Genomic DNA, 24,930 nt, shown 5'->3' with positions numbered 1-24,930 from the left:
GGGTGACAAGAGAGACCGGGGGTGAGAGACCTTGGCGAGAGAGACCGGGAGGTGACGGGGGATGAGAGAGACTGGGGGCAACGAGAGAGAGACCTGGTGCGAGAGAGACCGTGAGACGAGAGTGAGACCCGGGGGCGAGGGAGACCGGGGGCGATGAGAGACCGGGGGGATTGGAGAGACTGGGGGGCTTGAGACCTGGGGGGGGGGGGGAGCGAGAGAGCCCGACGGCAAGAGTCACTGGGGGCAAGAAAGACCAAGTCAAGAGAGACCGGGAACAAGAGACCAGGGGTGACAAGAGACCAGAGGAGATAAGAGAGATGGGGGGGCGACGAGAAAGAGAATGGGGTGATGTGAGAGACCAGTGTTGGGAGAGAGTCCAGGGCGAGGGAGATTGGGGTGAGAGAGACCGGGGTGTGGGGGGTGGTGGTGGTGGTGGGGGGGTGGGGGCGAGAGAGACCGGGGGTGACCAGAGAGACTGGGGGCGAGAGAGAGGGTGTGATGAGATAGACCGGGGGCCATGAGAGAGACCGAGGGCAACGAGAGTGGCCGGGAGTGACGACAGAGACCGGGGGAAGTGAGGGAGAACGGGTGCGAGAGAGACAGGGGTCGAAAGAAACTGTGGGCGAGAGAGACCAGGGGGCGAGACGCCAGGGGTGACGAGAGACCGGGGGCGACCAGAGAGACTGGGTGCGAGAGAGAGCGGGAGCGAGAGAGACCGGGAGCGAGAGAGACCGGGAGTGATAGAGACCAGGAGCGACACAGACCGGGGCGGAGCGAGAGGGACTGGGGGGGGAGATAGAGACTAGGGGCGAGAGAAAGGGGGTGACGAGAGAGACCGGGGTGAGAGAGACTGGGGGGACGAGAGAGATCAAGGGCGAGAGAGACCAGGGGTAATGGGAGAGACCGACGGCAATGAGAAAAACTGGGGGCGAAAGAGAGAGGCCGGGGGCGAGAGAAACTGGGGGTGAGAGAAAGGGGATGACGAGAGACACGGGGGGAGAGAGACCGGGGATGAGAGGTCGGGGGCTAGAGAGGAACGGGGGTGAGAGAGACTGGGGGGGGGTGAGAGATACCGGGGGTTGGGGGGTGGTGGCTAGAGACCGGGGGCGAGAGGTGAGTGGGGGCGATAGAATTGGGGTGATGAGAGAGACCGGGAGTGAGAGACCGTGGCAAGAGAGACGGGGGGGGTGAGAGAGACCGGGTGCAACGAAAGAGACCTGGTGCGAGAGAGACCGGGAGGTGAGAGAGAGGGGGGTGAGAGAGAGAGAGACCAGGGGGGCGAGAGAAACGTGTTTGCGAGAGAAACCGGGGGGCTAGAAAGACCGGGGGCAAGAAAGAGACCGGGAGCAAGAGAGGCCGGGAAGTGAGATGCCAGGTGCTAAAGAGACAGGGAGCGATGAGACACACCGGGGCAAGAGAGACTGTGGGCAGGAGAGACCAGGGGTGAGACACCGGGGGTGATGAGAAACAGGGGTAAGAAAGACCAGGGGTGAGTGACCAGGAGCGAGAGAGAGACCGGGGGTGAGTGACCAGGAGCGAGAGAGAGACCGGGGGTGAGTGACCAGGGGCGAGAGAGAGACCGGGGGTGAGTGACCAGGGGCGAGAGAGAGACCGGGGGTGAGTAACCAGGGGGGAGAGGCCGGGAAGCAAGAGAGGCCGGGTGCAAGAGAGACAGGGAGTGATGAGGCAGACCGGGGGTGAGAGAGAGACCGGGAGATCGATAAGACAGACCGGGGGCGAGAGAGACCGCGGGCGAGAGAGACCGGGGGAGAGAGAGACTGGGGGGAAAGAGAGAGACCGGGGGCAAGAGAGACTGGGGAGCGAGAAAAACGGGTTTGCAAGAGAGACCAGGGGTCGAGAAAGACTGGGGGCAAGAGAGAGACCCGGAGCAAGAGAGGTCGGAAAGTGAGAGGCCAGGTGCTAAAGAGACAGGGAGCGATGAGACTCACCAGGGGCAAGAGAGACTGTGGGTGAAAGAGACCAGGGGTGAGACACCGGGGGTGATGAGAAACGGGGGTATGAAAGACCGGGGGTGAGTGACCAGGAGTGAGAGAGAGAGACCGGGGGTGAGTGACCAGGGGCGAGAGAGAGACCGGGGTTGAGACACCGGGAAACGAGAGAGGCCGGGTGCAAGAGAGACAGGGAGCAATGAGACAGATCGGAGGCGATAGAGACTGTGGGCGAGAGAGACCGGGGCGAGACACCGGGGGTGGCGAGAGACCAGGGGCGAGAGAGACTGAGGGTGAGAGAGACCGGGGGCAAGAGAGAGTGTCAGGGGGCAAAGAGAGACAGGAGACGAGAGAGACATGGGGCGAGAGAAACCGGGGGCGACGAGAGAGACCGGGAGCGAGTGAGAGACCGGGGGGGGCAAAGAGAGACCAGGGGTGAGAGAGACCGGTGGGGGAGAGAGACCGGCGACGAGAAAGACCGGGGGGCCGAGAGAGAAAGGGGGCGAGAGAGACTGGGGGGCTTGAGACTGCGGGGGGGGTTGAGAAAGCACGGGGGCGAGAGAGACTGGGGGCGAGAGAGGCCGGGTGTGACGAGAGACAGGGGGCAACAATAGAGACTTGGAGTGAGAGAGACCAGGGGTGAGACAGACCGGGGGCAAAAGAGACTGGGAGCAAGAGAGACCGGGGCGAGAGTGCGGGATTGACAAGAGAGACCAGAGCGACGAAACATACCAGGGGGGGAGAGAGAGAGACCAGGAGATCGATAAGACAGACCGGGGGCGAGAGAGACCGGGGGTGAGAGAGAGGGTCTGACGAGTGAGACCGGGGGCAAGAGAGAGACAGGGGGCAAAGAGAGACAGGGGGCGAGAGAGACCAGAGGGGGCGAAAAAGACCAGGGGCAAGATAGACCATGGGAGAGAGAGAGAGAGAGACCGGGGGTGAGAGAGACCAGGGTGGCGAGTGGAACCGGGGGGTGAAAGAGACCGGGGGTGAGAGAAAGGGGATGACGAGAGACACCAGGGATGAGAGAGACCAGGGCGGGTGAGAGAGACCGGGGTGGGGGGGCGAGAGAGACTGGGGATGAGAGACCGGGGGCAAGAGAGACCTGGGGCGAGAGAGAGGGGTTGACAAGAGAAACTGGGGGCGACGAGACAGACCGGGGGCGAGAGTGACCGTGGGGGAGAGAGAGGGAGTGACGCGAGAGAGATCGGGGTGAGACAGACTGGGGTGTGAGAGAGAGAGATCTGGGCCAAGAGAGACGGGGTGGAGGGGGGAGCGAGACACCGGGGGTGACGAGAGACAGGGGGTGACAAGAGAAACCGGGGGTGAGAGAGACCAGGGGGCGAAAGAGACTGTGGGAGAGAGAGATCGGGGGTGGGCGAGAGACCTGGGGCGAGTCAGCCCGGGGGGGAAAAGAGAGAGACAGGGGGCAAGAGAGACCGGGGGGGCAAAGAGAGAGACCGGGGGCGAGAGAGACCGGGGGGGCAAAGAGAGAGACCAGGGGCGAGAGAGACCGGGGGGGGCAAAGAGAGAGACCAGGGCGAGAGAGACTGGGGGTGAGAGAGGCTGGGATGGCGAGAGAGACCGGGGGTGAGACAGACCGGGGTGGCGAGAGAAAGGGGGTGACGAGAGACACAGGGGGTGAGAGAGACCAGGGTGCCGAGAGATCAGGGCAGACAAGAGACCAGTGGGGGAGACAGATCGGCGACGAGAGAGACCGGGGGTGAAAGAGACCGGGGCCGGCGAGAGAGACCGGGGACAAGAGAGAGACCGGGGACAAGAGAGACCGGGGTGGTGAGAGAAAGGGGGTGACGAGAGACACCGTGAGTGAGAGTGACCAGGGGTGCCGAGAGACCGGGGCTGACGAGAGACTGGTGGGGGAGAGAGACCGGTGACGAGAGGCACCTGGGGTGATGAGAAAGACCGGGGACGAGAGAGAGGGGTTGACAAGAGAGACTGTTGGCAACAAGACAGACCGGGAGCGAGAGAGAGACCGTGGCGAGAGGGAGAGCGGGAGGTAAAAGCGAACTGGGGGTGGTGAGAGAGACTGGGGGCAATAAAGACCGGATCGAGAGAGACCGGGATGAGAGACCGGGGGTGACGAGAGACCGGGGGCGAGAGAGACCGGGGGCGATGAGAGGTACCTACAGGAGGGACGAGAGAGACGAGAGGCGAGAGAGAGACCGGGGGCCACATGAGAGACCGGGGTGAGAGAGTCTGAGGGCGAGAGAGACCGGGAGCGACGAGAGAGACCAGGGGGCGATGGGAAAGACCGGCAGTGATGAGAGAGACTGGGGCGAGAGAGAGAGAGAGAGAGAGTGACAAGAGTCCGGCGGCAATGAGAGAGACCGAGGATGAGAGAGACTGGGGGTTACGAGAGTGGCTGGGTGTGACGACAGAGACCAGGAGGGTGAGGGAGACTGGAGGCAAGAGAGACCAGGTGCGAGAGAGACTGGGGGCGAGACACCGGGGGTGACAAGAGACCAGGGGTGACAAGAGAGACCAGGGTCAAGAGAAAGGGGATGACGAGAGATACTGGGATGAGAGAGACCGGGGCGGGCGAGAGAGACCGGGGGGGGGTGAGAGAGAGAGGGGTTGACAAGAGAGACTGGGGCGACGAGATAAATTGGGAGCAAGAGAGGCCAGGTGCGAGAGAGACAGGAGGTGAGACACAGGGAGTGACAAGAGACCGGGGGTGAGAGAGAGACCGGGGGCAAGAGAGACCGGGGGCAAGAGAGATACCGGGGGCAAGAGAGACCGGGGTCAAGAGAGACATGGGGTGAAGAGAGAGACTGGGGGTGACGAGAGTGACCTGGAGTGATGACAGGGACTGGGAGGGCAAGCGGGACCGGGGGCAAGAGAGAGACTGGAGCCGAGAGAGAGTGGGGAGCGAGAGAGGCCAGGTGTGAGTGAGATCGAGGGCGAGACACTGGGGGTGACGAGAGACTGGGGGCAACAAGAGAGACCGGGGGCGAGAGGGATGGGGGGTGCGAGAGAGACTGGGTGCGAGACAGGCCGGGGTGTGAGAGAGTGGCCGGGGGCAAGAAAGACTGGGGACGAGAGGGAGGGAGTGACAAGAGAGACCCGGGGCGAGAGAGATCGGGGGCGACAGAGATCGGGGGCGAGAGACCGGGGTGACCTGAGACCGGGGCCGATTAGAGACCAGACGGTGAAAGAGACCGGGGGCAACGAGAGAGACCAGGGCGAGAGACACCGTGGGGTGAGAGAGACCTGGTGGCGTGAGAGAGACCAGGGGTGACGAGAGAGACCGTGGGCAACGAGAGGTACCCGGGGGGGAGGGGGGCGACGCGAGAGACCGGAGCCGAGAAAGACAGAGACCGGGGGTGACGTGAGAGTCCGGGGAGCAAGAGAAATCGGGGGCGACGAGAGCGACCGAGGGCGACGGGAAAGACTGGTGGTGATGAGAGAAACCGGGGTGAGAGAGAGAGACATGGGGTGAAGAGAGAGATGGGGGGTGAAGAGAGAGACCGGGGCGGGGGGCGACGAGACAGACCGGGGGCGAGAGAGAGACCGTCGCAAAAGAGAGACAGGGGGGCGAGAGAGAGACTGGGGGCGGCGAGAGAGACTGGACGCGAGAAAGTTCAGGAGTGAGAGACCGGGGTTGACAAGAGATCAGGGGCAACGAGAGAGACCAGGGGCAAGAGATACCAGACGCGAGAGAGACTAGCGGCGAGAGACTAAGTGTGATGAGACACCGGAGGCGACGAGAAACGGGGGGGAGGGGAGGAGAGAGACTTGGGGCGAGAGAGACCGGGGGGCGAGAGAGCGGGGGTGAGAGAGACTGGGGGCGAGAGAGACCGGAGGCGAGAAAGACCAGGAGTGACGAGAGACAAGGGGGGCTGAGAGCAACCGGGGTGCAAGAGAACGGGGGTGATGAGAGACCGGGAGCGAGAGAGACCGCGAGTGTGAGACCGGCGGTGACGAGAAACCGAGGGGGCGAGAGAGAGGGGTTAACAAGAGAGACTGGGGCGATGATACAGACTGGGAGTGTGAGTGAGACCGTGGCGAGATGGTGACCGGGGTGAGAGACCGGGGATGATGAGCGATCGGGGGCGACGAGAGACCGGGGGCGACAATAGAGACCGGGGGCAAGGGAGTGAGGGGGGCAGAGACCGGGGGCAAGAGAGACTGTGGGCAAGAGAGACCGGGGGCGAGAAAGAGAGGGGGGAAGAGAGACCGGGGGCGAGAGAGACGGGGGCGAGAGAGAGACAGGGGGGTGAGAGAGAGGGGGTGACGAGAGAGACCGGGTGCGAGAGAGAGAGAGACCAGGCGTGAAGAGAGACCGGGGGGGGGGGGGTGGGGGCGAGAGAGACCAGGGAGGGGGGGAGCTAGAAGACAGGTGGGGCAAGAGAGACCAGGGGCAAGAGAGACTGGCGTGCAAAAGAGACCTGGGATGAGAGAGATTGGGGGCGACAAGAGAGACTGGGGGCAAGAGAAAGTGGGGTCGAGAGAGACCGGGGCGAGAGAGAGACCGGGAGCGAGAGAGGCCGGGGAGGGAGAGAGGCCAGGTGTGAGAGAGACAGTGAGAGACAAGACAGACTGGGGGCGAGAGAGACTGTTGGCGAGAGAGACCGGGGGCAAGACACTGTGGGTGACGAGAGACTGGGGGCGACAATAGAGACCGGGGGGTGAGAGAGACTAGGGGACCGAGTGAGACCGGGGAAGCGAGAGAGACCGGGGACGACGAGAGAGAGATGGATGGCGAGAGAGACCGGGGGTGAGAGAGACCGGGGGCGAGAAAGACCGAGGGCGAGAGAGAGCCCGGGGGCAAGAGAGACAGAGTGACAAGAGAGACCGGGGATGAGAGAGACCGGAGGCGAGAGAGAGAGAGCCCGGGGGTGAAGAGAGACTGGGGTGTGAGAGAGAGGGGTTTGCGAGAGAGAGACCGGGGGGCTAGAGGGATGGGGGGCAATGAGAGAGACCGAGAGTGAGAGAGACTGTGGGCAAGAGAGCCCGGGGGCGAGAGAGAGTGGGTGACAAGATAGACCGGAGATGAGAGAGACTGGAGGCGAGAGAGAGAGACCGGGGGTGAAGAGAGACGGAGGGGTGAGAGAGAGGGATTTGCGAGAGAGACCGGGGGGGTTAGAGGGACGGGGGGCAACGAGACAGACCGGGAGTGAGAGAGACCGGGGGTGAGAAAGACAAGGGGGGAGAGAGACCAGGGGGTGAGAAAGACGGAGGGCGAGAAAGAGACCAGGGGTGAGAGATAGAGGGAGTGACGAGAGAGACCGGGGGCGAGAGACAGAGAGAGACAGGGGGTGAAGAGAGACCGGGGTGCGAGAGAGACAGGTGGGGCAAGAGAGACCGGGGTGCAAAAGAGACCTGGGGTGAGAGAGACCGGGGGTGAGAGACAGGGGGAGACGAGAGAGACCGGGGTGACGAGAGAGACCGGGGGAGAGAGAAAGTGGGGTTGAGAGAGACTGGGGGTGAGAGTGACCGGGGGCAAGAGAGAGACTGTGAACGAGAGAGGCCGGGAAGTGAGACAGGCTGGGTGTGAGAGAGACAGTGAGCGATAAGACAGACCAGGGACAAGAGAGACTGTGGGCGAGAAACCGGGGGCAAGACACTGGGGGTGACGAGAGACTGGGGGCAACAAGAGAGACCCGGGGGGGGGGGCAAAAGACACCGGGGGCGAGAGAGATTGGGATGGAGAGAGATCCAGGGGTGAAGAGAGACCAGGGACAACGAGAGAGACCGGGGGCGAGAGAGACTGGGGACGAGAGAGTACCGGGGGTGACAAGAGACCGATTGCGACAATAGAGACCGGGGGCAAGAGAGAGCACGGGGACGAGAGAGACAGGGGACGAGAGAGTGAGACCGGGGGTGAAGAGAGACTGGGGACGAGAAGGAGACCGAGAGTGAGAGGGAGGGGGTGACGAGAGAGACCAGGGGTGAGATACCGGGGGTGAGAGAGAGAGAGACCGGGGGCGAAAGAGACCGGTGGGGGGTGAAAGTCTCCGGGGGCGAGAGAGATTGGAGTGGAGAGAGACCCGGGGGTGACGAGAGACCAGGGACAACGAGAGAGACCGGAGGCGAGAGAGACTGGGGAACAATAAGGGAGACCAGGGGGCGAGAGAGACAGGGGACGAGAGTGAGACTGGGGGCGAGAAAGCGACCAAGGGTGAGAGGGAGGGGGTGACGAGAGAGACCGGGAGCGAGAGATACTGGGGGTGAGAGAGAGAGATCAGGGGTGAAGAGAGACCGGGGGCGAGAGAGAGTCCGGGGGCAAGAGAGACGGGGTGACGAGAGAGACCGGGGGTGAGAGAGAGAGACCGGGGACGAGAGAGACCGGGGGGGCGCGGCGAGATAGACCAGTGGGGCAAGAGAGACCAGGGGCGAGAGAGACCGGGACGCAAAAGAGACCTGCGGTGAGAGAGACCAGGGGCGAGAGACAGGGGGAGACGAGACACACCAGGGGCGACGAGAGAGATTGGGGGCAAGAGAGAAAGTGGGGTCAAGAGAGACCGGTGCCGAGAGTGACTGGGGACGAGAGAGAGAGACCGAGAGCGAGAGAGACCGGGAGCGAGAGAGGCTGGGTGCGAGAGAGGCAGGGAGCAATGAGACAGACCGGGGGCGAGAGAGACTGTGGGCGAGAGAGACCGGGCGCGAGACACCAGGGGTGATGAGAGACTGGGGGCGACAAGAGAGACTGTGGGCGAGAACGAACGAGGGTGAGAGGGACCGGGGGCGAGAGAGAGTCCTGGGGCGAGACAGAGGGGGTAAAGAGAGAGACCGGGGGTGAGAGAGACCGTGGGCAAGAGCGAGAGAGACCGGGGGCAAAGAGAGACGGGGGCGAGAGAGACCGGGGGTGGCGAGAGAGACCAGGGGCTAGAGAGAGACTGGGGGCGAGAGAGAGACTGGGGGCGAGAGAGACCGGGGGCGAGACACCGGGGGTGATGAGAAACTGGGAGTGAGATAGACCGGCGGTGAGAGAGCCCGGGCGCGAGAGAGAGACCGGGGGTGTGGGAAGGGGGAAGAGACCAGGGGCAATGAGAGAGACAGGAGGCGAGAGAGACCAGGGGGCGACGAGAGACCGGGGCAATGAGAGACCGGGGAGGGATGCAAGACCGGGGGCGACGAGAGAGACTGGAGGCAAGAGAGACCGGGGACGGTGAGAGAGGCCGGGGACGAGAGAGTCGGGGATTGAGAGGGACCTGGTAGGGCAAGAGAGACCAGGGACGGTGAGAGAGAGAGACCGGGAGAGATGAGGGAGACCGGGGGTGAGAAAGATAGGAAGTCACGAGAGAGACCGGGGGGTGACAAGGGACCGGGGGTGAGAGAGACCGGGGGGGCGAGAGGGACTGGGGGTACCTGAGTGATCGGGAACAAGAGAGACCGGAGGCGAGAGAGACAGGGGGTGACGAGAGACTGTGGGTGACGAGAGAGACCGGAGGCAAGAGAAACTGGGAGCAAGAGAGACCGGGTTTGACGAATGACCAGGGGCGAGAGAGACCGGGGGCGAGAGAGACTGGGGGTGAGTGAAACCAATGGTGAAGAGAGAGACCAAGGGATGATAGAGACTGAGGCCGAGGGAGATCGGGAGCTAGGGAGACCGGGGTTGATGAGAGACCGGGGGTGACGATAGACCAGGAGTGACGAAACAGACCGGGGGCGAGAGAGAGAGACTAGGGGCGAGAGAGAAACCAGGGGCGAGAGAGAGAGAGACCGGGGTGATGAGACAGATCGGGGGCGAGAGAGAGAGAGAGACGGGGGGGCGAGAGAGAAACCAGGGGCAAGAGAGAGAGAGACTGGGGGCGAGAGAGAAACCAGGAGCGAGAGAGAGACTAGGGGCGAGAGAGAAACCGGGGGCAAGAGAGAGAGAGATTGGGGGCGAGAGAGAGACTGGGGGTGAGAGAGAAACCAGGGGCGAGAGAGAGACTGGGGGCGAGGGAGAAACCGGGGGCGAGAGAGAGACTGGGGGTGAGAGAGAGAGACTGGGGGTGAGAGAGAAACCGGGGGCGAGAGAGAGACTGGGGGTGAGAGAGAAACCAGGGGCGAGAGAGAAACCAGGGGCGAGAGAGAGACTGGAGGCGAGACAGAGAACGGGAGTGAGAGAGAGACCGGGGGCGAGAGAGAGACTGGGGGCGAGAGAGAGACCGGGGGCGAGAGAGAGACTGGGGGCGAGAGAGAGACTGGGGGCGAGAGAGAAACTGGGGGCAAGAGAGAGACTGGGGGCGAGAGACAGACTGGGGGCGAGAGAGAACGGGAGCGAGAGAGAGAACGGGGCAAGAGAGAAACTGGGGGCAAGAGAGAACGGGGGCAAGAGAGAAACCGGGGGGAAGAGAGAGAACGGGAGCGAGAGAGAGAACGGGGCAAGAGAGAAACTGGGGGCAAGAGAGAACGGGGGCAAGAGAGAAACCGGGGGGAAGAGAGAGAACGGGAGCGAGAGAGTGAATGGGGGCGAGAGAGAAACCAGGGGCGAGAGAGAGACAGGGGGCAAGAGAGAGAACGGGAGCGAGGGAGACCGGGGACGAGAGAGAGACTGGGGGCGAGAGACAGACTGGGGGCGAGAGAGAACGGGAGCGAGAGAGAGACCGGGGGCGAGAGAGAGAATGGGGGCAAGAGAGAAACCGGGGGCAAGAGAGAACGGGAGCAAGAGAGAGAACGGGGGCAAGAGAGAAACCGGGGGCAAGAGAGAGAACGGGGGCAAGAGAGAGAACGGGGGCAAGAGAGAGAACGGGGGCAAGAGAGAGAACGGGAGCGAGGGAGACCGGGGACGAGAGAGAGACTGGGGGCGAGGGAGAGAGACTGGGGGCGAGAGAGAGACTGGGGGCGAGAGAGAAACCGGGGGCGAGAGAGAGACCGGGGGTGACAGAGAGCGGGGGCGACAGAGAGAACGAGGGGTGAGAGTGAAACCAGGGGCGAGAGAGAGATCGGGGGCGAGAGAGAGACTGGGGGCGAGAGAGAAACCAATGGCGAGAGAGAGACCGGGGGCGAGAGAGAGACCGGGGGCAAGAGAGGGAACGGGGGCGAGAGAGAGAATGGGGGTGAGAGAGAAACCAGGAGCGAGAGAGAGACCGGGGGCGAGAGAGAAACGGGGGCAAGAGAGAGACTGGGGGCGAGAGAGAAACCGGGGGCAAGAGAGGGAACGGGGGCGAGAGAGAGACCGGGGGCAAGAGAGAAACCGGGGGCGAGAGAGAGACCGGGGGCGAGAGAGAGACTGGGGGCGAGAGAGAGAACGGGAGTGAGAGGGAAACCGGGGACTAGAGAGAGAACGGGAGTGAGAGAGAAACTGGGGGCGAGAGAGACTGGGGGCGAGAGAGAGAACGGGGGCAAGAGAGGGAAACCGGATACGAGAGAGAAACTGGGGGCGAGAGAGAGAACGGGGGCGAGAGAGAGACTGGGGGCGAGAAAGAAACTGGGGGCGAGAGAGAACGGGAGTGAGAGAGAGACTGGGGGCGAGAGAGAGAACGGGGGCAAGAGAGAAACCGGGGGCAAGAGAGAGAACGGGAGCGAGAGAGAGACCGGGGGCAAGAGAGAGAAATGGAGCGAGGGAGACCGGGGACGAGAGAGAGACTGGGGGGCGAGAGAGAGACTGAGGGCGGGAGAGAGAACGGGAGCGAGAGAGAGACAGGGGATGACAGAGAGAGACTGGGGGCGAGAGAGAAACTGGGGGTGAGAGAGAGACTAGTGGCGAGAGAGAGACTGGGGGCGAGACAGAAACTAGGGGCGAGAGAGAGACTGGGGGCAAGAGAGAGAACGGGGGCAAGAGAGAGAACGGGAGCGAGGGAGACCGGGGACGAGAGAGAGACTGGGGGCGAGGGAGAGAGACTGGGGGCGAGAGAGAGACTGGGGGCGAGAGAGAAACCGGGGGCGAGAGAGAGACCGGGGGCGACAGAGAGCGGGGGCGACAGAGAGAACGAGGGGTGAGAGAGAAACCAGGGGCGAGAGAGAGAACGGGGGCGAGAGAGAGACTGGGGGCGAGAGAGAAACCAAGGGCGAGAGAGAGACCGGGGGCGAGAGAGAGACTGGGGGCAAGAGAGGGAACGGGGGCGAGAGAGAGAATGGGGGTGAGAGAGAAACCAGGGGCGAGAGAGAGACCGGGGGCGAGAGAGAAACGGGGGCGAGAGAGAGACTGGGGGCGAGAGAGAAACCGGGGGCAAGAGAGGGAACGGGGGCGAGAGAGAGACCGGGGGCAAGAGAGAAACCGGGGGCGAGAGAGAGACTGGGGGCGAGAGAGAGAACGGGAGTGAGAGGGAAACCGGGGACTAGAGAGAGAACGGGAGTGAGAGAGAAACTGGGGGCGAGAGAGAGACTGGGGGCGAGAGAGAGAACGGGGGCAAGAGAGGGAAACCGGATACGAGAGAGAAACTGGGGGCGAGAGAGAGAACGGGGGCGAGAGAGAGACTGGGGGCGAGAAAGAAACTGGGGGCGAGAGAGAACGGGAGTGAGAGAGAGACTGGGGGCGAGAGAGAGAACGGGGGCAAGAGAGAAACCGGGGGCAAGAGAGAGAACGGGAGCGAGAGAGAGACCGGGGGCAAGAGAGAGAATTGGAGCGAGGGAGACCGGGGACGAGAGAGAGACTGGGGGCGAGAGAGAGACTGAGGGCGAGAGAGAGAACGGGAGCGAGAGAGAGACAGGGGATGACAGAGAGAGACTGGGGGCGAGAGAGAAACCGGGGGTGAGAGAGAGACTAGTGGCGAGAGAGAGACTGGGGGCGAGACAGAAACCAGGGGCGAGAGAGAGACTGGGGGCAAGAGAGAGAACGGGGGCAAGAGAGAGAACGGGAGCGAGGGAGACCGGGGACGAGAGAGAGACTGGGGGCGAGGGAGAGAGACTGGGGGCGAGAGAGAGACTGGGGGCGAGAGAGAAACCGGGGGCGAGAGAGAGACCGGGGGTGACAGAGAGCGGGGGCGACAGAGAGAACGAGGGGTGAGAGAGAAACCAGGGGCGAGAGAGAGACCGGGGGCGAGAGAGAAACGGGGGCGAGAGAGAGACTGGGGGCGAGAGAGAAACCGGGGGCAAGAGAGGGAACGGGGGCGAGAGAGAGACCGGGGGCAAGAGAGAAACCGGGGGCGAGAGAGAGACTGGGGGCGAGAGAGAGAACGGGAGTGAGAGCGAAACCGGGGACTAGAGAGAGAACGGGAGTGAGAGAGAAACTGGGGGCGAGAGAGAGACTGGGGGCGAGAGAGAGAATGGGGGCAAGAGAGGGAAACCGGATACGAGAGAGAAACTGGGGGCGAGAGAGAGAACGGGGGCGAGAGAGAGACTGGGGGCGAGAAAGAAACTGGGGGCGAGAGAGAACGGGAGTGAGAGAGAGACTGGGGGCGAGAGAGAGAACGGGGGCAAGAGAGAAACTGGGGGCAAGAGAGAGAACGGGAGCGAGAGAGAGACCGGGGGCAAGAGAGAGAATTGGAGCGAGGGAGACCGGGGACGAGAGAGAGACTGGGGGCGAGAGACAAACCGGGGGCAAGAGAGAGAACGGGAGTGAGAGAGAGACCGGGGGCGAGAGAGAGACTGGGGGCGAGAGAGAGCCTGGGGGCGAGAGAGAGACTGGGGGCGAGAGAGAAACCAGGGGCGAGAGAGAAACCAGGGGCGAGAGAGAGACTGGGGGCGAGACAGAGAACGGGAGTGAGAGAGAGACCGGGGGCGAGAGAGAGACTGGGGGCGAGAGAGAGACTGGGGGCGAGAGAGAAACTGGGGGCGAGAGAGAGACTGGGGGTGAGAGAGAGACTGGGGGCGAGAGAGAGACTGGGGGCGAGAGAGAGACTGGGGGCGAGAGAGACACCAGGGGCGAGAGAGAGACTGGGGGGCGAGAGAGAAACCTGGGGCAAGAGAGAGAACGGGAGCGAGAGAGAGATCGGGGGTGAGAGAGAGAACGGGAGCGAGGGAGACCGGGGACGAGAGAGAGACGGGGGGCGAGAGAGAAACCGGGGGCAAGAAGGAGAACGGGAGCGAGAGAGAGACCAGGGTCGAGATAGACCAGGTGCGAAAGAGACCAGGGGCGAGAGAAACTGGGAGTGAGAGAGACCGGGTTTGACGAGTGACCAGGGGCGAGAGAGACCGGGGGTGACAAGAGAGACCGGGGGTGAGTGAGACCAATGGTGAAGAGAGAGACAGAGGGACGATAGAGACTGAGGCCGAGGGAGACCGGGAGCGAGGGAGACCGGGTTTGATGAGAGACCGGGGGTGACGATAGACCAGGAGTGACGTGACAGACCGGGGGCGAGAGAGAGAGAGAGAGAGACTGGGGGCGAGAGAGAAACCAGGGGCAAGAGAGAGAGAGACCGGGGTGATGAGACAGACTGGGGGCAAGAGAGAGAGAGACCGGGGTGATGAGACAGACCGGGGGCGAGAGAGAGAGAGAGACTGTGGAAAAGAGAGAAACCAGGGGCAAGAGAGAAACTGGGGGCAAGAGACAGACTGGGGGCAAGAGAGAAACCAGGGGCGAGAGAGAGACCGGGGGCGAGAGAGAAACCGGGAGCGAGAGAGAGAACGGGAGTGAGAGAGAGAACGGGGGCGAGACAGAGAACGGGGGGCGAGAGAGAGACCGGGGGCGAGAGAGAGACCGGGGGCGAGAGAGAAACGGGGGCGAGAGAGAGACTGGGGGCGAGAGAGAAACCGGGGGCAAGAGAGGGAACGGGGGCGAGAGAGAAACCGGGGGCAAGAGAGAAACCGGGGGCGAGAGAGAGACTGGGGGCGAGAGAGAGAACGGGAGTGAGAGGGAAACCGGGGACTAGAGAGAGAACGGGAGTGAGAGAGAAACTGGGGGCGAGAGAGAGACTGGGGGCGAGAGAGAGAACGGGGGCAAGAGAGGGAAACCGGATACGAGAGAGAAACTGGGGGCGAGAGAGAGAACGGGGGCGAGAGAGAGACTGGGGGCGAGAAAGAAACTGGGGGCGAGAGAGAACGGGAGTGAGAGAGAGACTGGGGGCGAGAGAGAGAACGGGGGCAAGAGAGAAACCGGGGGCAAGAGAGAGAACGGGAGCGAGAGACCGGGGGCAAGAGAGAGAATTGGAGCGAGGGAGACCGGGGACGAGAGAGAGACTGGGGGCGAGAGAGAGACTGAGGGCGAGAGAGAGAACGGGAGCGAGAGAGAGACAGGGGATGACAGAGAGAGACTGGGGGCGAGAGAGAAACCGGGGGTGAGAGAGAGACTGGGGGCAAGAGAGAGAACGGGGGCAAGAGAGAGAACGGGAGCGAGGGAGACCGGGGACGAGAGAGAGACTGGGGGCGAGGGAGAGAGACTGGGGGCGAGAGAGAGACTGGGGGCGAGAGAGAAACCGGGGGCGAGAGAGAGACCGGGGGTGACAGAGAGCGGGGGCGACAGAGAGAACGAGGGGTGAGAGAGAAACCAGGGGCGAGAGAGAGATCGGGGGCGAGAGAGAGACTGGGGGCGAGAGAGGGAACGGGGGCGAGAGAGAGAATGGGGGTGAGAGAGAAACCAGGGGCGAGAGAGAGACCGGGGGCGAGAGAGAAACGGGGGCGAGAGAGAGACTGGGGGCGAGAGAGAAACCGGGGGCAAGAGAGGGAACGGGGGCGAGAGAGAGACCGGGGGCAAGAGAGAAACCGGGGGCGAGAGAGAGACTGGGGGCGAGAGACAGAACGGGAGTGAGAGGGAAACCGGGGACTAGAGAGAGAACGGGAGTGAGAGAGAAACTGGGGGCGAGAGAGAGACTGGGGGCGAGAGAGAGAACGGGGGCATGAGAGGGAAACCGGATACGAGAGAGAAACTGGGGGCGAGAGAGAGAACGGGGGCGAGAGAGAGACTGGGGGCGAGAAAGAAACTGGGGGCGAGAGAGAACGGGAGTGAGAGAGAGACTGGGGGCGAGAGAGAGAACGGGGGCAAGAGAGAAACTGGGGGCAAGAGAGAGAACGGGAGCGAGAGAGAGACCGGGGGCAAGAGAGAGAATTGGAGCGAGGGAGACCGGGGACGAGAGAGAGACTGGGGGCGAGAGACAAACCGGGGGCAAGAGAGAGAACGGGATTGAGAGAGAGACCGGGGGCGAGAGAGAGACTGGGGGCGAGAGAGAGACTGGGGGCGAGAGAGAGACTGGGGGCGAGAGAGAAACCAGGGGCGAGAGAGAAACCAGGGGCGAGAGAGAGACTGGGGGCGAGAGAGAGACTGGGGGCGAGACAGAGAACGGGAGTGAGAGAGAGACCGGGGGCGAGAGAGAGACTGGGGGCGAGAGAGAGACTGGGGGCGAGAGAGAAACTGGGGGCGAGAGAGAGACTGGGGGTGAGAGAGAGACTGGGGGCGAGAGAGAGACTGGGGGCGAGAGAGAGACTGGGGGCGAGAGAGACACCAGGGGCGAGAGAGAGACTGGGGGGCGAGAGAGAAACCTGGGGCAAGAGAGAGAACGGGAGCGAGAGAGAGATCGGGGGTGAGAGAGAGAACGGGAGCGAGGGAGACCGGGGACGAGAGAGAGACGGGGGGCGAGAGAGAAACCGGGGGCAAGAAGGAGAACGGGAGCGAGAGAGAGACCAGGGTCGAGATAGACCAGGTGCGAAAGAGACCAGGGGCGAGAGAAACTGGGAGTGAGAGAGACCGGGTTTGACGAGTGACCAGGGGCGAGAGAGACCGGGGGTGACAAGAGAGACCGGGGGTGAGTGAGACCAATGGTGAAGAGAGAGACAGAGGGACGATAGAGACTGAGGCCGAGGGAGACCGGGAGCGAGGGAGACCGGGTTTGATGAGAGACCGGGGGTGACGATAGACCAGGAGTGACGTGACAGACCGGGGGCGAGAGAGAGAGAGAGAGAGACTGGGGGCGAGAGAGAAACCAGGGGCAAGAGAGAGAGAGACCGGGGTGATGAGACAGACTGGGGGCAAGAGAGAGAGAGACCGGGGTGATGAGACAGACCGGGGGCGAGAGAGAGAGAGAGACTGTGGAAAAGAGAGAAACCAGGGGCAAGAGAGAAACTGGGGGCAAGAGACAGACTGGGGGCAAGAGAGAAACCAGGGGCGAGAGAGAGACCGGGGGTGAGAGAGAAACCGGGAGCGAGAGAGAGAACGGGGGCGAGAGAGAGAACGGGGGTGAGACAGAGAACGGGGGGCGAGAGAGAGACCGGGGGCGAGAGAGAGACCGGGGGCGAGAGAGAAACCGGGGGCGAGAGAGAAACCCGGGGCGAGAGAGAGACTGGGGGCGAGAGAGAAACCGGGGGCAAGAGAGAGAACGGGGGTGAGAGAGAGACTGGGGGTGAGAGAGAACGGGGGCGAGAGAGAGAACGGGGGGTGGGAGAGAAACCAGGGGCGAGAGAGAGACTGGGGGCGAGAGAGAAACCAGGGGCAAGAGAGATAACGGGGGCGAGAGAGAGACTGTGGACGAGAGAGAAACCAGGGGCGAGAGAGAGACCGGGGGCGAGAGAGAAACCGGGAGCGAGAGAGAGAACGGGGGCGAGACAGAGAACGGGGGGCGAGAGAGAGTCTGGGGGTGAGAGAGAGAACAGGAGCGAGGGAGACCGGGGACGAGAGAGAGACTGGGGGCGAGAGAGAGACTTGGGGCGAGAGAGAGAGACTGGGGGCGAGAGAGAGAGACTGGGAGCGAGAGAGAAACCGGGGGCGAGAGAGAGACCGGGGGTGCGAGACAGTGGGGGCGAGAGAGAGACTGGTGGTGAGAGAGAAACCAGGGGCGAGAGAGAGACTGGGGGCGAGAGAGAAACCAGGGATGAGAGAGAGACTGGGGGCGAGAGAGAGAGAATGGGGGCGAGAGAGAGACTGGGGACAAGAGAGAGAACGGGAGCAAGAGAGAGACTGGGGGGCGAGAGAGAGAACGGGAGCGAGAGAGAAACTGGGGACGAGAGAGAAACTGGGGGCGAGAGAGAAACTGGGGGCGAGAGAGAGACCGGGGGCGAGAGAGAGACCGGGGGCGAGAGAGAAACCGGGGGCGAGAGAGAAACCGGGGGCGAGAGAGAGACTGGGGGCGAGAGAGAAACCGGGGGCAAGAGAGAGAACGGGGGTGAGAGAGAGACTGGGGGTGAGAGAGAACGGGGGCGAGAGAGAGAACGAGGGGTGAGAGAGAAACCAGGGGCAAGAGAGAGACTGGGGGCGAGAGAGAAACCAGGGACGAGAGAGAGACTGGGGGCGAGAGAGAGAGAATGGGGGCGAGAGAGAAACTGCGGGCGAGAGAGAAACCGGGGACGAGAGAGAGACTGGGGGGGCGAGAGAGAGAACGGGAGCGAGAGAGAAACTGGGGGCGAGAGAGAAACTGGGGGCAAGAGAGAAACCGGGGGCGAGAGAGAGAGACTGGGGGCGAGAGAGAAACCGGGGGCAAGAGAGAGAACGGGGACGAGAGAGAGACTGGGGGCGAGAGAGAAACCAGGGGCAAGAGAGAGAATGGGGGCGAGAGAGAGACTGGGGGCGAGAGAGAAACCAGGGGCAAGAGAGAGAACGGGGGCGAGAGAGAGACTGGGGGCGAGAGAGAAACCGGGGCAAGAGAGAGAACGGGGGCGAGAGAGAGACTGGGGGCGAGAGAGAAACTGGGGGCGAGAGAGAAACTGGGGGCGAGAGAGAGACCGGGGGCGAGAGAGAAACTGGGGCAAGAGAGAAACTGGGGGCGAGAGAGAAACTGGGGGCGAGAGAGAAACTGGGGCAAGAGAGAAACTGGGGGCGAGAGAGAGAGAACGGGAGCGAGAGAGAGACCGGGGGTGAGAGAGAGAAACTGGGGGCGAGAGAGAAACTGGGGCGAGGGAAAGAACGGGAGCGAGAGAGAAACCGGGGGCAAGAGAGAGAGAACGGGAGCGAGAGAGAAACTGGGGGCGAGAGAGAAACTGGGGTGAGAGAGAGAACGGGAGCGAGAGAGAACGGGAGCGAGAGAGAGACTGGGGGCGAGAGAGAAACTGGGGGCGAGAGAGAGACTGGGGGCGAGAGAGAGTCCGGGGGCAAGAGAGAGACTGGGGGCGAGAGAGAGACTGGGGGCAAGAGAGAGTCCGGGGGCGAGAGAGAGAATAGGGGCGAGGGAGACCGGGGGTGATGAGAGACTGGGGGCGAGATAGACCAGGTACGAAAGAGACCGGGGGCGAGAGAGACTGGAGGCGACGAGACAGTCGAGGGGCGATAGAGACTGGGGGCAATGAGAGAGACTGTGTGCAAGAGAGACTGGGGGTGACGAGAGAGACCGGTGTCAAGAGAGCCCGCAGGCGAGAGGGAAAGGGGGCGAGAGAGAGACCGGGGTCGAGAGAGAGGGGATGACGAGAGAGACTGGGTGCGAGAGAGACGGGGGGTGTGCGAGAGACTGGGGGCGAGAGAGACGGGGTGGGGGGATGGTGGGTGAGAGAGACTGGGGGCGAGAGAGACCGGGGGGGTGAGAGAGAGGGGTTGACAAGAGAGACTGGGGAGTCGAGACAGACTGAGGGCAAGAGAGAGAATGTGGTGAGAGAGAGAGACCGGGGTGATAGAGACTGGGGTCGAGAGAAAGGCCAGGGGACGAGAGAGAGAGACCAGGGCAAGAGAGAGAGAGAGAGAGAGAGAGAGAGACCGGGGGGTGATAGAGACCGGGGGTGAGAGAGAGTGGGGTGACGAGAGAGATTGGGTGCGAGAGAGAACGGGGGCGAGAGAGAGACTGCGGGCGAGAGAGACCGGGGGGCGAGAGACCGGGGACTAGAGAGCACGGGAGAGAGAGAGACCGGGTGCGAGAGAGATCGGGGGCAAGAGAGACCGGGGGTGACGAGAGAGACCGGGGTCAAGAGAGAGGGGATGACAAGAGAGACCGGGGGTAAGAGAGACCGGGGGTGAGAGAGACGGGGGGTGGGGGGGGGCGAGAGACTGGGGGCGAGAGCGACTGGGGGCGACGAGAGAGACCAGGCGCGAGAGAGACCGTGGGGTGAGAGAGAGGGAGTGACGTGAGAGACTGGGGGCGAGAGAGACTGGGGGTTGACGAGGGACCCGGGGGGGGGCGAGAGAGACCAGGGGGCGAGAGAGACTGGGGGCACCTGAGAGACCAGGGGCGAAAAAGACTGGGGGTGACGAGAGACTGGGGGTGATGAGAGAGACCGGGAGCAAGAGAACCTGGAAGCGAGAGAGACCGGGTTTGAGGAGAGACCAGGGGCGAGAGACACCGGGGACGACAAGAGAGACCTCAGAAAATGCTCCCTCAATACCTCAGAAAGTGCTCCCTCAATACCTCAGATAGTCCTTCCCTCAATACCTCAAAAAGTGCTCCCTCAATACCTCAGAAAGGGCTCCCTCAATACTTTAGATAATGCTCGCACAATATCTCAGATAGTGCTCCCTCAATACCTTTGAAAGTGCACACTCTATAAGTCAGAAATTACTCCCTCAATACCTCAGATAATCCTTCCCTCAATACCTCAAAAAGTGTTCCCTCAATACTTCAGAATGTGCTGCCTCAGTAACTCAGAAAGTGCTTCCTCAGTACATCAGATAGTGCTTCCTCAATACCTGAGAATATGCTCCCTCAATACCTCAGAAAGTGCTCTCTGAATTCCTCAGAAATTGCTCTCAGTACCTCATAAAATGCACCCACAATAACACAAATAGTGCTTCCTCAATACCTCAGATATGCTACCACAATACCTCAGAAAGTGTCCCTCAGTAACTCAGAAAGTGCTCCCTCAATACGTCAGGTAGTGCTTCCTCAGGACCTCAGGTAGTGCTTCTTCAATACCGCAGATAGATCTCCCCCCATACCTCACATAGTGCTCCCTAAGTACATCAGATAGTGTTTCCTCGGTACCTCAGATAGTGCTTCCTCAATACCTCAGACGTAATCCCTCAATACCCCAGATAGTGCTTCCTCAGTACCTCAGACAGTGCTTCTCAATACCTCAGAAAGTGCTCCCTCAGTACCTCAGATAGTGCTTCCTCAATACCTCAGGAAGTGCTTCTTCAATACCTCAGAAAGTTCTCCCTCAGTACCTCAGAAACTACTTGCCCAATACCTCAGAAAGAGCTCCCTCAATACCTCAGATAGTGCACCCTCAGTACCTCAGAAAGTGCTCCCTCAAAATCTCAGATAGTGCACCCTCAATTCCTCAGAAAGTGCTCTTTCAATACCTCAGATAATGCTTCCTCAACACTCGAAAATTGCTTCCTCAGTACCTCAGATAGTGCTTCATCAGTACATCAGATAGTGTTTCCTCAATACCTCAGATAGTGCTTCCACAGTACCTCAGATTTGCTACCTCAATGCCTCAGAAAGTGCTCCCTCAGTATCTCAGAAAGTGCTCTCTCAGTACCTCAGAAACTGCTCCCTCAATACCTCAGATAGTGTATCCTCAATACCTCAGAAAGTGCGCCCTGAATACGTCAGAAAGTGCTCCCTCTGTGCCTGAGATAGTACTCCCTCAATACCTCAGATAGTGCTTGCTCAAAACCTCTAAATGTGCTTCCTCAGTACCTCAGATAGTGCTTCCTCAGTACCTCAGATAGTGCTCCCTCAGTACCTCAGATAGTGCTTCCTCAGTACCACAGATAGTGCACCCTCAATACCTCAGAAAGTACTCTCTCAATACCTGATAAGGAGCTCCCTCAATACCTCAGAAAGTATTCCCTCAATAACTCAGAAAGTTCTCTCTCAGTACCTCAGAAACTGCTCCCTCAATACCTCACATTGGGCTTCCTCGATACCTCAGGAAGTGCTGCCTCACTACGTCAGTCAGTGCTCCCTCAATACCTCACATAGTGCTTCCCCAATACTTCACGAAGTGCTTCCTCAATACCTCAGATAGTGCTCCCTCAGTACCTCAGAAAGTGCTTCCTCAATGCCACACAAAGACCTCGCTCAATACCACATGAAGTGGTCCCTCAATTCCACAGATAGTACTCCCTCAATACCTCAGAAAGCGGTCACTCAATGCCACAGATAGCGGTCTCTCACTACCGTAGAAAATGCTCCCTCAATACCTCAGTTAGTGCTTCCTCAATACCTCAGATAGTGCTCCCTCAGTACCTCAGATAGTGCTTCCTCAGCACTACAGATAGTGCACCCTCAATACCTCCGAAAGTACTCTCTCAATACCTGATAAGGAGCTCCCTCTATACCTCAGAAAGTGTTCCCTCAATAACTCAGAAAGTTCTCTTTCAGTACCTCAGAAACTGCTCCCTCAATACATCACATAGTGCTTCCCCAATACCTCAGGAAGTGCTGCCTCACTACCTTAGAAAGTGCTTCCCCAATACCTCAGAAAGTGCTCCCTCAATACCTCCGAAAGTACTCACTCAATATCTCAGGTTGTGCACCTTCTGTACCTCAGAAAATGCTCCCTCAATACCTCAGATAGTGCACCCTCAGTACCTCAGAAAGTTCTCCCTCACTACCTCAGAATGTCCTCCTTCAATACCTCAGATAGTGCACACTCAATACCTCAGATAGTGCTCCCTCAGTACCTCAGATAGTGCTTGCTCAATACCTCAGATAGTGCACCCTCAATACCTCCGATAGTGCACCTTCAATACCTCCGATAGTGCACCCTCAATACCTCCGATAGTGCACCCTCAATACCTCCGATAGAGCACCCTCAATACCTCAGATAGTGCTTGCTCAATACCTCAGAAAGTACTCCCTCAGTACCTCAGATAGTGCTTCCTCAATACTTCAGAAAGTGCTCCCTCAATACCTCACAGAGTGCTTCCTCAGTCTCTCAGATGGTGCACACCCAATACCTCAGAAAGTGCTCCCTCAGTACCTCAGATAGTCCGTCCTCATTACCTCAGATATTGCTCCCTCAATACCTCAGATAGTGCTTGCTCAATACCTCAGAAAGTACTCCCTCAGTACCTCAGATAGTGCTTCCTCAGTACATCAGATAATGCTCCCTCAATACCTCAGAAAGTGCTCCCTCTATACCTCAGAAAGTGCTCCCTCAGTACCTCAGAAAGTGCTCTCTCAGTACCTCAGAAACTGTTCTCTCAATACATCAGAATGTGATCCCTCTGGGTGAGAGAGAGACAGGCTGAGAAAGAGAAGTTGAAAGAGAGGGGAGGAGAGAGAGGGGTAAGAGAGAGAGGATGAGAAATAGAGGCGGGTAAGAGAGCGCGAGGGGTGAGGGAGAGAGAGGTGTGAGGGAGAGAGGGGGTGTGAGCGAGATGGAGGTGGAAGAGAGAGAGGGTGAGAAAGAGACAGCGGGTAACAGAGAGACAGGCTGAGAGAGAGAGGGGGTGAGAGAGGGGTAAGAGAGAGGGTGAGAGAGAGAGAGAGAGACGGGCAAGTGAGAGAGAGGGTTGAGAGAGAGAGGGTGAGCGAGAGAGATGTGAGCGAGAGGGGGTGAGAGAGAGAGGGGGTGAGAGAGAGAGGGGTGAGAGAGAGGGGGAGAGAGTGCGAGGTGTGGAAAGATAGGGCCTGAGAGGGGGTGTGAGAGAGGCAGTGAGAGAGAAGGGGTGAGAGAGAGAGCTGCGAGAGAGAGAGGGTGTGAGAGAGAGGGGTGTGAGAGAGAGAGGGTGAGAGAGAGGTGGGTGAGAGAGAGGTGTGTGTGAGAGAGAGAGAGCGGTAAGAGAGAGGGGTGAGAGAGAGAGGGTAAAAGAGAGAAGCGGTGTGAGAGAGAGAGGGGTAAGAGAGAGAGGGGTGAGAGAGAGAGGGGGGTGAGAGAAAGGGTGAGATAGAGAGGTGTATGAGAGAGAGAGGCGGAAGAGAGAGAGGGGTGAGAGAGTGGGGATGAGAGAGAGAGGGTGTGAGAGAGACGGGGTTGAGAGAGGTGTGTGAGAGAGAGGGGTGTGAGAGAGAGAGAGGGGCTGAAAGAGAGGGCCTCAGAGAGAGGGGGTGAGAGAGCGGGTGACAGAGAAGGGGTGAGAGAGAGAGGGTGAGAGAGAGAGAGGGGTGACAGTGAGAGAGGCGTGATAGTGAGAGAAGCGGTGTAAGAGAAAGAGAGGGGTAAGAGAGGAGTGAGAGAGAGAGGGATGAGAGAGAGAGGGATGAGAGAGTGAGGGAGGGGTGAGAGAGGGGCTCTGAGAGAGATCAGGGTGGTAGTGACTGGGGTGAGGGAGGGGATGTGAGAAAGAGTGAGAGGGGCTGCGAAAGAGAAGGTGAGAAAGAAGGGGTGAGAGAGAGAGGTTGAGAGAGAAGGGTGTGTGAGAGAGAGAGATGGGAAAGAGAGAGAGGGGTGAGACAGAGAGAGGGGTGAGAGAGAGGGTTGAGAGAGAGAGAGAGAGAGAGAGAGAGAGAGAGGGGTGAGTTAGAGAGCGGGTGTGAGAGAGATCGGGGTGGAAGACAGAGCGGGTGTGAAAGAGAGAGGGGGTGAGAGAGAGAGAAAGGCTGAGAGAGAGAGGGTGAAAGAGAGGGGCTAAGAGAGAAGGGGTGAGAGAGAGAGGGAGAGAGAGGGGGAGAGAGAGGTGGGTGAGAAAGAGGTGTGTGAGAGAGAGAGGGGTAAGAGAGATGGGCGAGAGAGAGAGGGTGAGAGAGAGAAGTGGTGTGAGAGAGAGGGATATGAGAGAGAGGGGTGAGAGAGAGAGGGGGGTGAGAGAGAGGATGAGAGGGAGAGGTGTGTGAGAGAGGGGAAAGTGAGAGAGAGGATGAGGGGGAGAGGGGTGTGAGAGAGACGGGGTTGAGAGAGAGGTGTGTGAGAGAGAGGGGTGTGTGACAGAGAGAGGGGCTGAAAGAGAGGGACTCAGAGAGAGGGGATGAGAGAGGGGGTGACAGAGAAGGGGTGAGAGAGATCAGGGTGAGAGAAAGAGAGGTGAGAGAGAGAGGGTGAGAGAGAGAGGGGTGAGAGTGAGAGAGGCGTGATAGTGAGAGAAGCGGTGTCAGAGAAAGAGAGGAGTGAGAGTGAGAGAGAGGGGATGAGAGAGAAGGGGTGAGAGAGAGAGGGAGAGAGAGAGTGAGAGAGTGGTGGGTGAGAAAGAGGTGTGTGAGAGAGAGAGGGGTAAGAGAGATGGGCGAGAGAGAGAGAGGGTGAGAGAGAGAAGTGGTGTGAGAGAGAGGGGTAAGAGAGAGAAGGGTGAGAGAGATGGGGTTGAGAGAAAGGGTGAGAGGGAGAGGTTTGTGAGAGAGGGGAAAGTGAGAGAGACGATGAGGGAGAGAGGGGTGTGAGAGAGACGGGGTTGAGAGAGAGGTGTGTGAGAGAGAGG

This window comes from Chiloscyllium punctatum, chromosome 29 (assembly GCF_047496795.1).
Source record: "Chiloscyllium punctatum isolate Juve2018m chromosome 29, sChiPun1.3, whole genome shotgun sequence".
In the NCBI taxonomy this organism is placed as follows: Eukaryota; Metazoa; Chordata; class Chondrichthyes; order Orectolobiformes; family Hemiscylliidae; genus Chiloscyllium; species Chiloscyllium punctatum.
The sequence above is the reverse complement of the archived record's forward strand: the minus strand, read 5'-3'. Positions refer to the sequence as shown.